Source organism: Lonchura striata, chromosome 5, assembly GCF_050655825.1.
Source record: "Lonchura striata isolate lonStrDom1 chromosome 5, ASM5065582v1, whole genome shotgun sequence".
NCBI lineage: Eukaryota > Metazoa > Chordata > Aves > Passeriformes > Estrildidae > Lonchura > Lonchura striata.
The window spans coordinates 19,499,776-19,515,877 of NC_140707.1; the positions used below are offsets into that span (position 1 = coordinate 19,499,776).

The window sequence follows — 16,102 nt, forward strand, 5'->3', positions numbered from 1 at the left end:
GGTGCCCCATGCTGGAAGTTTTCTACAACAAAATAAGCTGCAGATGCATTGACTGAAAGAAAAAATTCCCCTTCACTTATCCAAACCAAGAATGTTACAATATGAGTAGTTGCAACATGTTCTTGAAGTAAAACTCAAGTAGTAGAACATTTGAATTTTTAATAGTCACTGTATGTTTCTAAGAGGATAGATTAAATGGTCATTTTGGGGTGCCTACCAAATTTTCTTACCATACAGGGCAAGGCATTTTATCTTCCAGCCCTTCTGCTTCCAGCTTCTGCTTGCACTTAACTATGTAAATATCAAAAATATTATAATATGTTGGAAGGGAAAGGACATATGAGAAGTTAAAAAGATTTACAACAGGAGTCTGAAAAAAAAAAAGCTTGTTGAGCGTATTTACCTCAATTTCACATCCCCAATGGACAAAGCATCTCTGTCACCTGTTAATTTGCATTTGATATTTATCAATCTCTTTCCTCTTTACCCATAGAACATTTTTTTCTGATAATTCAAATACAAACAGAATAAAGTGGTAACAGAGAAGCACCACTGGTGTATTTTTATGTAAATTAGATCAAGCGCTGAATGTAGATAAAGCAGATTTCCTCTCCTCCTTGCACACAGGTTAGCATTTAGAGCTTGCTATGAAGTTTAACCTGAATTTTCCTCAGATGTGATCCTGGTGGGGATTATTATGTCATTTGATTTGCTGTGTTGACAGAAATAGTCTCATTGTTTGCTTTAGTTTAATCAATGGAATAACATGCCAGTTAAAAAAAAAAAAAAGCAAAGCTTCAAATAGATGCTCTGTTTTTCCTGTAAAAGGATGAGTTATCTTTGGTTGAGAGCAGGCATAACAAATAAAATCAATTACCGTTTCTCCTTGTGTATGCTGGGTTTTTTCCTCATTTAATTTCAACAAATTCATTTCTATTTCAACTCAGCAGGAAACACCCCTTGAGGTTTGCAGAGAACAAAGTGGTTTGCAAATGTCTACAGGTGGGATTTGGGGGCACAGAGCTCAGACTCTCCAGGTCTGCAGTTCCAGGCCAGCCCCCTGCCAAAGAGCCCATTGGGGGAGATTTTCCCTGGCCTTCACACCATCTTCATTTCTTTCCTAAATCCAGGGGGAAGCAACAAACAAGCAGTGACCCAGAAAGGGTGGAGGAGGAGCAGGGCAGGTGAGCAGCCCTTGGTTCAGCCAAACTCCAGTGCAAGCACAGCCACGTGCCCTGTCCTCACCATCCCTGTGCCCATCTGTGTCTGTCTGCAGCAAATGTTCCTGGTTCCCAGGGACAGATGGGCTCCAGACTTCTCTTAATTGCAGAAAAACTTCTGAATTTTTCCTTTTTCAGAGGTAATTTTGAAAAAGGAGCTCTGTTGACCTTAGCTGCATTTTCCCCAGCTATTTTCCAGCCCAAGCTAAGCATATTTTAGGCTTTAATTTATACTCCAGCCTGTGCTCATGGCACAACCATGACATCCTTTAGGGTTATGCAGGTGAAGGATGGTGATGACAGAGTGGAGAAAATATTTGCAGGCTTAGAAAGGTTAAATGATCTGCCAAACTGACCCAGGCAGCACAGTGACTCTGTAGAATAACTGAAAAATAAATTGTTTTCTTGACCTTTGAGATTTTTTATTCAATTCATTAAACAGATAAACTCATTTTTATCAAATTATAGCCAGTCAAAAGTTAGGTAATCAACCCAATTAAACTGATTAAAAGAGCCAGTTTCCTCATTGACTACCAAGGTTTAATTATTACCTTTGGTAAACAGCTCAAGAAATAAAATATCACTTCTTAGGCAAGAAGAAAACAAAATGAGACCCATGTTTGTGACCATTAGACAAAAGGGAAAAAATAGAAATAATCTTATTGTGTGAAAACAGATTCATAAACTCTTTCAGCTTTTGCTATTTAAATGCCAGGTTTAGTTTGGAATTTAATATTAAAAATAAATACCATGCTAAATCATCCTGGGTTATCTGCTCACAATACCTTTAGTTTAGAGACACTTTAGGGAACAACAAGGCTGTTTTCTGAAGTATCCCTCTCTCAACACAGAATAAAAATAAAAATCAGCCTCCCTGAACACAAGGACCTGGATTCTTAGCTGTGCCTTACTTAGACTCAGAGAATCACCAAGTCATTCAGGCCACAGGGGTCTCTGGAGGTCTTTATTTCAACCTCTTGCCCAGAGCAGATCCAGCAATGAGATCTGATTGGGCTGCCCATGCTTTTATCCAGGCCTGCCTGAAAAATCCTGAAGCCAGCTCTTTTCCAGGCTTACCTTTCCCTCTCCTTGCACAATACTCCAGCTCCCTTTTTCTTGGTGGCCTTCCACAGAACCTGCTCCAGTTTGTCCATATCTTTCCTTTACTGTGGTGGGTCCAAAACCAGATACAAGGTGCAAGATGTGGTCTGCAGAGTGCCAAGTCACAGCCAGCACCATAGCTTTTCTCCAGCTGGTGGCTATGCAACTTAGTTTATAATGGAGATTCAAGCAAATTTCAGCATCACCTAAATTTCTGGACTCATTTATACCCCTTTACAGCAATTTCTTACAAAGTGCATTTTCTACCTGCCTGTGTAGGTGTCTAATTCAGTCCCAGGTAATGTAAGGCCTCAAATGAGACTGTTGGAGAACCAGAAATGCTTTAAACAGATTTATTTCTAATTGACTAGATTCCATGTTGATTGTACTCCTGAAGTCCTGATTAAGTGAATTCATTACCATTTATAATTTCTTGACAGCACACTTTGGAGATTCCAGCCATGGAAATTACCACAGTCTAATCAAGATATGCAAGCTGAATATAAAAGCACTTGGGAAAAAAAAAAAAAAAAAGCAAAAAAAAACTTGATTGAATCAGGATAGAAAATAATCCTAATAAGAAAACCAGCATCATTTGCACTCCAGGCATGCTACTATCAGTTTCTGCCATGAAGAAAGTATTTATGAAAAGATTATATTAAATGTTCCAAAGGAAAAGCAACTGAGAGAGGATTTGACAGAACTTTTGTGAAGGACATCCACATGTGACCATGACTTCCTAGGAATGACAAGCAGTAATGCGAGGAACACTGCGCTTGGAAGGGCTCCTGGGTTTCTATAAAACTGGAGGCTGCGGTGAGCCTGTAAGAGGCACCCCTCACTTTGTTGCCCCAGTGCCACCAGGTGGGCTGCTGGTGGGAACAATTGTGATGCAAAGCTCATTTCCTGATCTGCTGCTGCCAGAGCTATCTGTGCCTGCAACCTGGTCAGAGGGGAGGAGCAGCATCCAGGCAGCTCTGCTTTCCCTGTTATTCAGCTGAGCAGAGAAGGCAATAATTAAGCCCATCATGTCAACCAAACCCTACAGGACATACCCATTAATGAGATTTACAAAACCCTCTCTCTTCTTTGCTGTTTGCAGGAATGAAAGAGGCAGAACTGGCACAAGAAAAACCCTTTTCAGCATTCACATAAAACTAGAAATACTTTTTTGTTCACACTTTTAAAGAAAAGAAGCATTAAAAAGATTTGCTAATAGGTTTTATGTCTGCTTAATTTTCTCCCATGCTGGTTTTGGGGGTTTTTTTCACACTTGCCATCACTAGATGCCTCACCTCAAAAGTTTTCTGCATTTCTTAATAAATCCAAACTTCTCTTGATTTTTTAGTCACACATGGAGAGTGACCACTTCTGCATATCAGCTGAATTTTCTCACATGCTTCCTAAAGGGGGCTTATATAAAAGAAGGAGGGTGACTTTTTCCACAGGCAGATAATGACAGGACAAGGGGGAATGGTTTTAAACTGAAAGACAAGAGATTTAGATCAGGAAGAAATTCTTTACTCAGGAGCTGGTGAGGCCTTGGCACCAGGTGCCAAGATAAGCAGTGGCTGCCCCTGGATCCCTAGAAGTGTCCAAAGGCCAGGCTGGACAGGGCTTGGAGCACTCTGGGATAGTGGAAGGTATCCATGCAACTTAAACATTTCAGACAATAGAACACAGTTATTCCCATCAACTCAACACATTGTCAAACACAACACTTGAAATCCAAATTTGCACACTTGTTTCTGCACATCTCTCTTTAGATTGGTGTGCTTATCTTTGATAGTGGCCCTACCAGAAGCAAACATTCAATTATTAAATTCCCTAATAAGCAAGGGCATTTAATTCATTAGGCTGAGCTTTGAGGCACACACATTTCTTTAAATATTTCTCCTTTTCCCATTTTTACATACTACTGATCCAAATTATACTGCTTCATGTCACCACACACTTTACAGAAATCCACCTGACACATTTTACATAATTTTTGTATTTTCATTCTCCTTCCAGTGCTCATCCAAAGGCACTATTAGGACTCACTATTCAGTCCTTGATCTGTGTTCATAAATGCACATTGACATAGACACCTGCAGCAGCCAGTGCAAGAAGAGGCACCTTCAGTTCCTCTTATCACAGAGAAAATGAGTTTTTTAGTTTTCAGATCATACAGAAGGATCATGCATCACCAAAGGAAATCTAAGTTTCAATCAGTGTCCTTTTTGTTCTAGTTTTCTGATCTGAGTTTCATGTTTCAATTTATTTTGTAATGATTGAACTGGAAGCCAAGAAAGTGATGTTACTTCAAGAAATTGTTCTGCATAAGAAGTCCTAAGTCATCTCCAGAGCGCTGCTAAAACTTTTTGGACTGTGTTTTGAAAGAACCAGAGAAAAGTAAAGATAAAGACATTTATAATAAATGTAGAGACTAGAAGTTTTTATTAATAGGAAAGACTGAAAACACAGCATTTAGGTAAGGTAAAAGAGATAAAAGAAATATGATGGTGCTGTATCACAAGAGGTTCAAGTCCATCAGTTCTCACCTAACTGTACAAAATCCTAGAAATTCTTCATCCAGTCCTAAAATTTGCAGGGACCTCATTAATAAATTCCTCCTAGATAAAAACAGGGGCAGTGTCATGTCTAACACAAGACATATGATAACTCATCTGCTAGTTCATATTTCAGGTACTTTGGGGAGGAGGAGGATACAAGTCAACAAGACCTTTCAGCCATCTTCACTCCAGGCTGCAGTTCAACTGCAAATTCCTCTGCTCTTAGATTATTTTTTGGGTGGCTACCCATCACCATAAAGCAGAAGGAGGAACAGTTTCCCTTCTGGAGATTATAAAGGTTTTGGAAGCATTTTTGACCACTTGTTTGTTGAAAAACTCACCTTTGCAGCATCCAGCACAACCCACAGGTGAGGTCCTGGGCTGTAACTGTAGCTTTTCCCACCTGATAAAAATAATGCAAACATTTTGTCTTCAAAACCAGCTTGGCACACTTACCTGTCAACACAGGTGACAGCAACAGTGACAAGATGATCATCACAATCTAGTTCCCTTTCATCTCAGATTCCTGAACAAAACACAGAAGGATGTAAAGATTTATAGCTGAACAAAGAAATTAAGTGACTCAGTGGCCACCCTATTTAAATGTTATAAAGCAGAAATGGAAAAGGAGAGAGGAATTTTACTACATTGCAAATTTCCAAAGTTTTCCTCATACTGTAATATAAATATTATGCATAGCTTTGCAAGGGCAGAGCCTGCCATCCATGGCTTCACTCACATTCCAGAGTGCTTCTGGTTCATGAAGTCAGGACTGAGACAAAAATAGGCTCTTCTGGTTATAAAGAAAGACATTTCAGGCCAGATCTGACAGAAGGTGAAAGGTGCTGCTCTGCTGATCCCCACAAACATCTTCATTGATTTAAGTCTTGTCTAAGCTCTGAGCATCCTAGGATGTGCATCTGCTGAACAGCCCAAGTACAAGCAGCAAAACGCTTGCTTTTGTCTCCCTAAGTCCACCTGAGATCCTGAAATTTGGGTCTGCTGTCTGCAGATAGCACAGCATGCATCCAGATATCCATATCCAGCTGTGGATGAATATTCAAATTTCACTGCCTTCATTGATGGTTAGAAGCTCATGCTGAATAAAATTCTTTCCTGTTACATATTTCCCTCTTTTTACAGATCTAAATGGAAGGGAAAATCCAGGTATTTCCATTGCAACAGAAAGTTCAACTAACTCTACTTTATGTTGTACTCTGCTGTAGGGTTTTCCATCAGAAAACACCTTTATTTTATTTATTTTTCATTTATTATTATACTTCCAGTGTATTTAAGCCTGTTTTTTATTTTAAATATAGACTTTGACACATTTCACTAAAAATAAACATACCTATCTAAAATGTTCTGAGTAGGAAGAAAATAATTGCATATCTGTCTCCAGCACCTGTGTGATTCTTCTCTTTCAGCAGCAACAAAAGAAACTATTGAAGGACATTTGCTACACTGAACTACTGTATTTTGTACCAGTGTCAGCTGCATTCGAGATTAAGCCTGGTAGGTTTTGCATTTTTAGGGTGGGAGATAAAAATGTGATTTCCATGATCACTGGGGCTACAGGAAAAGTAGGTAAAAAGTTCAGCAGCTGTTTTTTACAAGACAAAAACAAGGCAAGGAAAGAAGTCAGCAGGTTAAAAATAAAACAAAATAAACTGACCTAACAGATTTCTTAATCTGAGATGGGATAAACTGCTTCTGCTTTTGAATTCTCTCTTTTATGCACACCAGCTTTCAGTTTCTAAATGGATGCAGAGAGAGGAAGAATAACCTGGGACTGCATATATCAGAAAGAAAACTTTCCAAAATTGTTCTCAAACCCTGACACATCGGCTCAACATATTTCAAGACCAGGCTTTGCTGCTTTTAGGAAAGATTTACATTTGGTCAGACCGAATAAAGGTAAGAGCACAGCAATGGCTTGCAGTTGATTGTGGAAGAGAGGGGAATGCCAGAAGCTGATTCTGTGTGGAGGCCAAACTCTTCTTACCCAGCAGCATGATTCCACTTTGCATTTTGGATGTTGACTTGTTTTTCACTGTGCTGTCCCAGAGCTAATCCTAAGGATAAGCAAAACAACCTGTAAACCCGCGGCTTGCCAAGAGATGGGGAAAGCTCTTTAAATGAGTATTTATATACTGCAAATTCATAGGAAAACAAAAATAAATTGTGCCAATCCTAACTTCTTAATGAGACTGGATATGTTACACGGTGGAGAAAGGCACTGACACTGGGAGAGTGAGCAACTGTCCTCTCTGCTATTTCTGCAATAGGATTCCCTTAACACCCACTGGTAGATAAAAACCAAGTCCTCTCCCAGATCCTGCTTTTCCTTCTTCTCAAGCACAGGATCAGTGAAGCAGAAGCTCTGCTTTGTCTCAGAGCCTTCAATGCATCCCTAAATAAATCTCTGTGCTCAGTTCCCCCTGCAGGAAGTTTCCCTTCCAGACATCACTTCCATGTGTGGCCAGGTAGGAGAGCATGGCCATGCACAGGCTCATGCCCCTGAAAAAACATTAACCACAACAGGCACAGTGCTTTTCCCTCTGCAGGAGCTCCAGTGGGGGTCTCTCCTGCACCTAACCACTCATTTCTAACATGTTTGTAGGAGTGTAACACCTTCAGGGATTTCTGATCCTTTAAAAACTTTGGCTAACATAAATTCCAGAGCCATTGGAAAGTGGAAGGAGATTGATAAGGAAAGGAAGAAAGGCTGACAGCAGTCACACAAGCCATTTTCCTGATCAAATCCACCTCTAAAACACCAGGGTGACTCCAAGCCACCCCAAAAAAACAGTGCAGTCGGTGATTTCCATCCAACTCAATGCTGAGCAGTGAAGGGCTGTGACATTTTTGCAGAGTGTACTTGGTTCAGGGAGCAGCAGAGCTGCAGCCATGCAGTATTTATAGGCCTTCTCCTCCGCTCCCTCTCCCTGCTCTTTCCCCCTGGGCAAATATGCCAAGATGCTGCCTCCCAAGCCCAGCTGCTGCCACTGCTGGAGGAAAGCCCTTGCTGTAGCACTGTGCTGCAGAGGTAACACTCCCAAAAGGTCTGACACAGGGCAAACCTTTCCCCAGGTCTGGCAAAATGATAAAACACTTCAAGAATTGTGTGAATTTTAGCAAGCTGATGAAAATGTCAAGATTTTCCCATTCCTTTTTTCACAGTTTAAAGAATTTCTAAGCAGGAAGGTAGCCTTGTTTGGGGGTGTTTCTCTAGGCCCAGGTGCACACCTAGGAAAGTAAGAGTTACTAACCAAAAATAATTTCAACTACAAGCATACATTTCTACCAACTCACACAAACCAATCCACAAAAATCATACAACCCTATCAGCAATCTCAGGTGAGTATTTCTGTCCAACTTCTTAATTCTCTTCCAATGCCAGAGAATTCCCAGGTTCTGTTTCTGAGCTGGCTCCCAGCTGACCAGCCAGCTTATCTGCACAGATGCCTACACAGCCACAGAGAAACAGCCATCCCTGTTAATTTATGAGGCTGGCAAAGAAAAGGAATACACTGAAATACTCAGAAGTTAAGTACCTGGGAGCATTCAGTGACAGGATGAGCACACCCAAATTAATTCAACTTCAAATGACATGCTTCATTCATTTAACCCCGACTTTTCTGAACACAAACACTCACAGCATCCTGTTTTCTCTGTTGTCAGGTACATAAGAATGCCATGTGCCTTGAGGACCCTTTTAGTGGCACATAGGCTCATGCTTTTCCTAGCAGCCTCTGAAATCAAAGGTAATGTATATGTGATGCCTAAGAATGTGAATACCAGTAGACTACAGAACACTTGACACGACCCATTTTAGTTAAAAACCTGCTAAAGCAGGCCAGTTATGCTGCATGGAAGTCCCAAATGCTGATTGAACAGAAAACTAATGTAATTTATAGGGAGCTGAAGGTACTTTGCACTGTCAGGCTGCAGGCAGTCTATTAGTTTAGCAATTTTCAGAGACTCCCAGATGTCTTTAGTATTAATAAACCCCAAACACACACACACTCTGAATTCTCCACTTTCCCCACAAGTTAAATTGAGAGCTCAAATACTGAGAGAAGCACTAAGACCAAGGATTGTGTTCCAGCACATGATGGATTCAAATTCTGCCTGGGAGAGATGTAATAACCAAACCTGATTTGATTCAGCTCAACAAAAAAGGAGGCAATGAGCTGGAAAATGAGTGTAGCAAGGGAAGAGCTACCTGAGATTTTGGGAGGCTACTTTCAGCTAATCCTGCCATTATGTAAAGCCAGTGCAAACAAAGTCTGGTCACAAGGTGGAAATGTGAACAGAATCAGGGAAACTGTTCAAGGAAGTGGAAAAACAGTTATTTTCGTCATCAGGAGACACCATATTTGGGCACATATTTAAAATTCTGAATAGAATTCTACATGGACCTTTTCAGAACTAAATATGAAGTCTACAGCTGCTCAAACACTTGCTGGAATGAACTCACATATTTGTATCTCTCTTTGGTGTTTTTTTCTATGCTCCACTAATTTTTTTTTTCCTCAGCAGCCTAAACACAATGGCCTAAATGCTTGTATATTGTGTGGCAGCAAAGAAACACCAGATGCTTTGTGCCTTCAGATAATTCACTGTTTATGGCATTAAGTTCATCCTAGCAGCAAAAAAAAACTAAATACCAAAATCTAATTCCTGTCCAAATCCCAACAATAAATATGCACTGCTAACTCCTATATATTCAAGAGAAAGAACCTCCTGACAATACTTCTTTGAAGGCACTGAAAGCCACAACATATAAAGAATAATATAATTCCAGGTCTAGCATCAGATCCTGCATTTTGGCTGTCTGATCACAGTAGGTTAAAAAAATATTTCCAATATGGAAGAAAAATCCCTCCTTCCTATGCTTAGCTAAACATAAAATGGCAATATATTTAAAGTCATATGGACTAGTGCAAATTATCAGCAATCAGTGATGAAAGAAAAGTGTGCCCTCAGTTCATGGCTCATAATTATTTCATTTCCCAAATACTGCAAAAATCCCTGATAACTGCTAAATAATAAAAGCTCTACAAAGAGCCAGAAGGTGCTCACCTTGGATGTAATTTTTCATGTAGCTCCTCAGCTCCATCCAACTCGGTGAATTCAGTTCTAAATTTTGCACTGAACATTTTATAGTCTTTTGTTCTATGAGAAAGTGGAGAACTTTGAAACTCAGATACACAGGAAAACTTGTACCTATTTCCTACCTATCCTGAAACTGGATACTAAGCCTTAGCTCAAAGGAAAACCTGTTATTGTATGCACCAAAAAAAGGCAGGTGATTTTTTTAGACTTCAGCACCTTCCAAGGGGTATAAATGTTACCAGCTGATGACCAAAAAGAAAAAAATACTTCCACAAAGTAATGAAATCCACAGGTTCTGATTACCTAAAAGGAGAAACAGCCTGAATTCAGTTCCAGTAGCAGAATTCTGTGTTTGCTGTGTTTTTAGCAGCCCAGATGGCTCTCTCTTATTTACGTGTCCCATCGAAACAATCACTGCTGCATTGTGGCAACGCTTGTCACTGTTGTGACAACAGGAGGGGGAGATCTCTCCCCTCAGTTATAAATCACAAATCACTGAGGACAGCTGCAGCCTCTGCTTCTTCATCATCTCTTTCAAGAAAGGAATTTTAGTGAAAGATGGGAATCTATTAACTTTGCTGGCTGAGCTATGCTAAGTGGAAAGAGATGAAAGATGGAGTAATGAAAGGGAGAGAGCTCAGCATTGTGACTGACCTGTGCAAAGGACAGTCCTGATGTCCTGCTCACAAATGAATTATTCAGCTGCCAGGTCTTGCCTGCAACTCCACTGAAACACACAGGTCAAACTAGCCCCATCCTGTTCAGTTTTCTTGGCAACACATTCAGGTTGGTGAAAGTAGACAATTGTTAGTTTTGGGGATATTGGGTTAAAAAACTGTTTATATCACTAGCAGTATACTTGAGTGAAAGAGAAATGCAAGCTAAAGCGCAATATATTGCACTTCAAAATGCAATGTTTTGAATAATTTTCAAATAAGTAAATCAATCTCTCTAGGAAGACTAAACTGTTCTTACTAAAACTACTATGGCAGTCATCTCAATCATAAAGAAAACAACTGCACTAATCTAAAATTTGATGAAGGTCTAGCAAAGAAACCATGATGTACATAGCAACTCACAAAGGTTAAGAGCTGCTTAGTGTGATCTCAAGAAATTCATCAGGTCTAATTAAGCTGATGGTGCATGGGCTCTCTACCAAGAAAATTACAAGCAAAACAAGTTTAAAAAGGGAAAACCACAAACATCTTAAAATCTGTGTAGGTTACTTGTCAAAATATAGGTTTTTCAGCTTCTCCCAGATCAACAAGATCTGGACATATACCCCCTTATCCAGTCCAAGTTGAGATAGCATTCTCTTCTTTCCCTCAGGAGCACTGATAGCAACAACCAAGGTTCAAGGAAACTGGAAGCACAACAAATGGAAGAATATAAAGGGTTCCACAGCTTAGAAATTCAGAAGCATTTTGGACAACCATATGCAAGCAATGCATTAAGATAACAATCTTGGTTCAAAACAACCAGGTATAAATGTTGAGTCTCCTTAACAACCCATGGAAGCCAGTGCTCCCAGGCAAATACATCCCTGATAAAGGGATGGGAGAAAAGAGAATAAAACTGACAGATGCACACAAATCTCAATGGAGAGCTCAAGCTGGACCAATAAAACCCCTGCCAATCAAGCAAATTATGCAACACTTACTTACTTTTGCTGAAAACACAGTGAAATGCTAATTACAGGAAAATTACAGCTGGAAAAGAAACCCCAAAGAAGGCAGCTCCTGACATTTCACATAAAGGACGCTTGACTCCAGCTGTCTCCAGTGGTGCAGCTGTGAGACATGGCTGTGTCACACCGACTGCCCCTCACTGAGCACATCATCCCCCTGGGAGTGTCACCCATGCTGCTGTGACATCCCCAGTGCTGTGAGATGAGCTTGGCACCAGTGTGTCAGCCCTGCCTTCCCTCTGCACTGAGGCCGTTTTTTGTACTGGCTCCAGGTGCTGAATTTAAGGTCTGCTGCCTTGGGCACTGGGGAGAAGTGAAGAGCACTGTCCCTTCTCTGAATCACCACAGAGTGAAAGTTCATTTACTAATATCAGCAGAGCATCTGAGCCACAGATACAAACTCCTTGCTCACATAACATACTGCAGCAGAGTTCTGCCAGGCATCCATTTGTTTGTTTGGATTTTCCAGTAAGGATCTACTGCACAGAACACCATCTATTCTTTCCACAGGGGGTTTATTTAGCACTGCATCCCCACTCGCTGTATCAATGTAATTTAAGGTCTTCCATTTGCACAAACTTGGAACTGCCTAGAGTACACAAAGTGCAAACACAATTAAAGCACGTACATTTTTCTCTCACTTTCAAACATGGGTCACTTTGTCTTTAGTCATGTGTTTCTTCTATTCAGTTTGTTCCCTGCCCTAATACAGGTAGTCAGTCTTGCCCTTATGACTTAGTTTTGTTATCCACAAAGTTGTTTGTTTAATCCCATAAAAACTATGAAATAATATAATACTAAGAAAATTGATGCCCCAAAAGTAAGGTATTAAAGAAGTCATACACATCTATAAAAAGACACTCAGCCATTACAGAGCAGCTATACAAATACGGAGATTGATGTAGGGAGAACTGACTTCCCATGATGAAAAAATACATGTTAACACACCCCTAAGCAATATATGGTCATGCAGCCTGCTAAGTGAATTCAAATATTCCAGATACATGGGGCAGCTGCAGCCTCTGAGTGATCATTACCTTGAGAAACAGAGTGTTTTTATTCAAATGCAACCTCAGAGAGAAACAGCCCTTCCTTTCCTCACCCAGAAAGGACAAGGTAGGTGTATGTCTGTCAGGAACAAAGCAAAACTAATGTGCACCATGTCACCCTGACCTGAGACACAATTACAAGGTGCACCACAGAAAAAAGGAGAGAGAAAATCCCTCCAACTTCAAAGAGCACAACTGTGTGTGTGAAATAGAAAAACACTCATTTGCTAAAAGATTTATAAGGCTTCCATCAAGTAAACCTTTAATCTCCAGGTGACAGAGAATGCTTTCCTGGTTATGTGAAAGAAAGTACAGCAGGGAGCACAGAATAGTTGCAAAAGCCATTATTGGCAGTAAGCCAGAGTAAGATCTGAGCAGCCCGACCATCCTGAGCTATCATGGGGATTCCCATGACTGCTCTTCCTCCAAAGAAGAGTTCTGGGTCCTATTTCCTACAGAGAAGGAACCAGGAGTTGTCTGTGGAGCAAATAGCAAAACTTACATCACCCTCTAAGCATTTCCAGCTCAACTTTCAACAAGGGTTGTGAGAAATCTGAAGTGGGGAGAGAAGCTGGCAACAAGGAGCAGCAGGAAAGAGATGACCAGGCAAGAAAAAGACAATTTGAATAGGAAGTTGATTAACATGAAGTGATACATTAAGTGAATTGGGCAAAACCAATTCCAAGCACATAGCATTGGAAATGGAGCTGATTATTCCCAATCCAGAAAGACAGTGTTGTTCAAATGTCAGCTTTCCTTGCTGCATTCACACGAATAACTGGGATAATTAGGGAAGAAATAAAGAACAAAGTCAAAGATTTTAAATGATGGTACAAAGTGGTGAAACTCAGGCCCTGGCCCTACTCTCTTCCTGTCTGGACAGCAGTGTGGTGTGAGTGGCTGCATCTCCAGAGCACCTCCTCATAAGGATATAAGCCATATCCTTATATTTTTCCTATTAGCATCATGAATATGATGGCATTACCAATCCCAGACAAACTGGGAAATCCTTCAGAGGACAAATTGCATGAGCACCTCATGTGCCTCATTAATACAGCTCAACACAATAGGAAACAACCTGAAATCATCACTTAGTACAAACAGGATCAGCTGTTAATAGCCTATTAGCAGCACAATTAGCAAGTTAGATATTCCTGCTCATTATCCATCATTCCATTTGCAAATAATATTTTGAACAGATTAGAACACAACCTTATCAGTAGAAGTCCCAGCTGAGAGGCAATATTTTCAATTAGGAGTTTACCAAGTTTCCCCATAATGCACTGAGGTTAATTTTTGGTCTTCCTAGAAGTTCTGAAAACCTGGCATCCATTGAGATGTCACAGCTGAGATACCCACGATACGCAGAGCATCACCATGTAATTTCAGAGGGGTTTAAACACTCACCCACACAGAGTAACACTACACCACATCAGAAGGCTTCAGGCATCTGCCCATAGAGAGCAACAGCATGCCACTTCAGAAGGCTGCAAGCATCCACCCTTCTCATTCTTCAGCCCCACCTTTTGTACCCCTCATGTTGATGCACTGCACCTGTGTGCCCTCTGGTCCTCTGGGGGTTGGTCAGTGTACCTGGGCACTCCATGGCTCAGCTCACTGGGGATCAGGCTCAGCCCATCCCCACTCCCAATCCCCACAAATTGTGCCTACAATCGAGACATTATTTCACAGAGAGAATTTTTTTTTTTAAATCAATTTCTCTTTTCCCCAAATAAAGCTAAATTCCTAAGAGCCTTCCAATACTATTTGTGCTGGCAGTGCTTTGTTGCCAGCTTTGCTGAGATTTTTTCCTCACAGTGAGCAGAGAAGAGCAAGGCTGAGGAGGACGCACTCCCCCAGTTCAGCAGCACTCAGGTGCAGTGGTCTGGGCTTCCCTGAGTCCTGCTCAGAGAGCAGCAGTGGCAATCTCTGCATTGTTCCCAGAGGACTCTTTCCCTTATTAAAAGCTTAGTCTTTTTAGTCACATTCTGCAAAGCCCACACAGTACAACATCCACCATGCAAATAAAAAACCCCCTTTATCCATTCTAAACCAAATTTTAAACCCAAATTTCAACTACAAACTCCAGCTTACATTTCTCATGGTGTAGAGCTCAATGAACAATGGTTCCAAATTAATCCACCACCTTCATGATATTGCAGCATATTTGCCCTATTGGGAAAGTCTTACCTTAAGCATCAGGTATTCATCCAATATAGACTTTTAAAAAATAAAAAAACCAGAATAATTTTCATTCATATTGACTGCACTTTATAAGCTGCTTTATAAACAGCAGTTAAAGTGGGTTGGGGTTTTTCCCTTGGGACAAATTGCACATCAATGCTGTGAATGTGACAAACTAAAGCCTAACTTAATTTTTTTTTTTTTGCCATAATAAAATTTATCATAAATAGTTACTTACTGAGATTACAATAGAATAGACTGTTTACCAAAAAAAAAAAAAAAGAAAAAAAGGCAAAAAAACAAAAATGAAAAAAATCCAGATTTCAAACTGAAAAGTCAAAACTACCATGTAGGTCAAGTAGGTTTTTCATTTTAAAAAGAGACAAAATAATTTTCAAAGCAGAAGACAGACTGGAAAGAAGCTGAAATGCTGAACAGCAATTTCATAAACAATTCAGCTGTAGCTAAGTGCTAAGAGGGCTAGGAAGGAAACAAATAAAAACAGAATTGCAGCAACATTGTGGAGCAAGGCATGGGTTAATGATTACACTGATAGGGAGTAAAAAATAGGAAAAGTTTTTATTTAGATTACACTTCACAGAACCATTTCACACTTCCAGCTGACCAGTAAGGAATGTTGATATCTGAAAATCTCAGTAGGATATTATTTTCAGTTTAAGTTAGAAATTATAGACTCTTAGTATCAATAAATACCAATTAAATGAATATATTACTGCATATGCCATTTCCTACTACAGAGTATTCTGCCAGTCTGAATAAAAGTCACAAGCATGAGCAAACTGTACCAAAAAAAATTCAATATGCATTTTCTCCTAAACAGGTATTACTGAGAGACAAACTGCTGCATTCAGCACAATTTGCCCAGTACTTTGTCCTATCTGGTTTGGCAAGTAAGGAAGCTTTGCAAAAAAGGAAGCAGTACATAATTTGATGAGTTTAATTTCATGAATTTTATACCTTCTTTGTCAATCTGAAGTCTCATAGGAGGAAAGTTTCAGAGTCATCCTCAAAGTTTTAGCTCAGCTTTATTGACAAAAGAGAAAGTCATATCAAACAAGTGGATTACCACAGGAGAGAAAATTTCAAGGAAATGTTTCAGTTTTCAGTTAAACTTGGAAAAAGGCTCCTTTTTCTCTTGTGGTGCTTTGAAACATAAGAAGGTGT

At 40.0% G+C, this 16,102-nt stretch overlaps 1 protein-coding gene across 3 annotated transcripts in view; it reads right to left on the bottom strand.

Moving 5' to 3' along the window:
- SHANK2 (SH3 and multiple ankyrin repeat domains 2) overlaps window positions 1-16,102 on the bottom strand; it is a 279,014-nt gene that overhangs the window by 255,787 nt on the left and 7,125 nt on the right. The gene's annotated exons all lie outside the window — the stretch shown is intronic.